The sequence below is a fragment of the Mastomys coucha genome, unplaced genomic scaffold (genome assembly GCF_008632895.1).
Source record: "Mastomys coucha isolate ucsf_1 unplaced genomic scaffold, UCSF_Mcou_1 pScaffold4, whole genome shotgun sequence".
Taxonomy (NCBI): domain Eukaryota; kingdom Metazoa; phylum Chordata; class Mammalia; order Rodentia; family Muridae; genus Mastomys; species Mastomys coucha.
This window is the reverse complement of record NW_022196910.1, coordinates 18,644,274-18,647,133: the sequence shown is the minus strand read 5'-3', so window position 1 is coordinate 18,647,133 and position 2,860 is coordinate 18,644,274.

Here is a 2,860-nt window from a genome sequence, read left to right as displayed (position 1 = left end):
AAGCAAAAAAAAAAAACCCTAGAAGTCTAATTTGCATGGTCAAACTCCCAGTGGCCAGCTCCTTTAAGAAAACTTAAGTCCTTCTCCACCCCTACTCCTCCAGAAACCATCAACTTCAGAATCTCCATCACCACCCCACCAGCCCCCCCCCCCCCCATCCCCCTGCAGCCCCCCCAATTCTTCTCCCCTAAGCAGGATGAGCAGTGTAGATGGCGGCTGCATGGGCGGGGGTGGGGTGGGGGTGGGGCTGCAGGCTGAACAGTGGCCTGGCCTAGCTGCTGGCAAGATGGGGCTGGTGGTGGCCTAAACCTTTGTCCTCCCATGTTCCATACCTGTCACCTCAGTGGTGTCTCCAGTTCCGCTTCTCTCCACCAGGGGCCACCTTTTTTTCTAATTCCATGAAACCATTCCTAAAAGCACCTGCCAATGAGACCTGCCTGTTTTAGTTGTTCTCGCGATATTCTTCACGAGTCTCACTGTGAAGCGTCCCTGAATCTATTGGGTTTGTTTGTTTTGTTTTAAAGATTTTATTTATTTATTATATGAAAGTAGCTGTCTTCAGACACACCAAAGGGCATCAGTTCTCATTTCGGGTGGTTGTGAGCCAACATGTGGTTGCTGGGATTTGAACTCAGGACCTTCAGAAGAACAGTCAGTGCTCTTAACCCCTGGGCCTTCTCTCCAGCCCCTGAATCTATTGTGTTTTTAAGCTGGTGTCTAGGCATCTGGGTTTGGCATGATTTTTGTCCAGGTGCTGATTTCTGGATTTGTCTTTGTTGGTGGGTGTTTTAAAAGTTCCTTGGTTTCTGTTTCTTTTTTGGATTTGTGGAGGGTGTGATGGCTGGGTGCTCCGTGTTTTCCTGCCTTGCTGAGCTGGTGTGTCCAAGGGGAGTGCCTGCTGCTGTTAGAAGCTGGGGCACTGGGATGAGTTTGGGAAAAGAAGGTTGGAGGAGAAGGTCTTTTCAATCCTGGCAGACCACAGCAGATTTTCTGCTACAGAGCTGTGGATGAGACTGCGGGGATTGGAACTGGGGGAGCAAAAGGAAGAGGTGTGGATCTGTCTTTTGCCCTGGGAGGAGCGGTCCTTGGGTTAGCAGTGGGTGCCTGCTGGGGTTGGGGGCTGGGACAGGATTGAGTGTGGAGAAGATCTGGAGGATCCACAGAAGATGGGTGAAGCGGGGGTGGGGGATGGGGAAGGCTGCCACATGTGTTTTATTGCAGATCATCTGCGATGAGACTGGGGGAACCAAGGGAGAAGAGACATCTGTTATTTATTTATTTTTTTCTAGACAGGGTGTCTCCATGTAGCCTGGCTGTCCTGGAACTCAATCTGTAAACCAGGCTGGCTGGCCTCAGCTCAGGGATCTGCTAACTCTGCCTCCCGAGTGCTTGGATTAATGGCATGCACTGCCTTGCTTGAATAAATAAATCTTAAAAAAAATAAGAATAAGAATAGAAGAAAATATTAATATATTATTAATAATATGCTAATCCTTTTTTTTTTTTTGAGACAGGGTTTCTCTGTATAGCCCTGGCTGTCCTGGAACTCACTCTGTAGACCAGGCTGGCCTCAAACTCAGAAATCCACCTGCCTCTGCCTCCCAAGTGTCGGGATTAAAGGCGTGCGCCACCACTGCCCGGCAATACTTATTTTTTTAAAGATTTATGTATTTTATGTATATGAGTACACTGTAGCTGTACTGATGGTTGTGAGCTATTGTGTGGTTGCCCTACTCTGGCATAAAAGATTTATTTTATTATTATATCTAAGTACACTGTTTCTGTTTTCAGACACACCAGAAGAGGGCGTCAGATCTCATTACGGATGGTTGTGAGCCACCATGTGGCTGCTGGGATTTGAACTTAGGACCTTCGGAAGAGCAGTCTTAACCACTGAGCCACCTCACCCAGGCAAGTCTTGTAAAGGGCAACATTTAATTGGGGCTGGCTTACAGGTTCAGAGGATTAGTCCATTATCATCAAGGTGAGAACATGGCAACATCTAGGCAGTGATGGTGCAGGAGGAACTGAGAGTTCTACATCTTCCTCTGAAGACTGCTAGCAGAATACTGGCTTCTAGGCAACTAGGATGAGGGTCTTAAGGCCCACACCCACAGTGACACACCTACTCCAACAGGGCCACACCTTCTAAAAGTGCCACTCCCTGGGCTGAGGATACACAAACCATCACACCCCACACTGGCACATCAAGTCTCTGCAGGGTTAGGTACATCCTTTCCCAGAGGCCAGGCAAGGCAGCCATGTTGGGGAACAGATTCCACAGGCATTGCCTGCATATTTTGATATGTGTTGGTGTGAAGGTGTCAGATCTCCTGGAACTGGGGTTACAGATGGTTGTGAGCTGCCATGTGGGTGCTGGAAATTGAACCCAGGTCCCTCAGAAGATCAACTAGTTCTTTTAATCACTGAGTCATCTCTCCAGCCCTGGCACAAGCCTTTTAGCTCAGCATTCAGGAGGCAGAGACAGGTGGATCTCTGACTTTGAGGCCATCCTGGTCTACAGACTAAGTTCTAGGACAGCTAGAATTGCCAAGGAGAAACCCTGTCTCAAAGAGCACCCATTCTCCAAAAAAGCAAACAAAACAAAACAAAAAAACAAAGGAAAAACAAACAAACAAAATAGCTGGGCAGTGGTGGTGCACGCCTTTAATCCCAGCACTTACAGAGAAACCCTGTCTCGAAAATACCAAAACAACAACAACAAAATAATAAAAATAATAATTACAGCAAAAAAATAGCTTTGGATTAATGTAGTCTTTTTATTATTATTTTTAACTAAAATTTTAATTTAAATTTTTAATTACACACACATATATATATATATACAATATATATATAT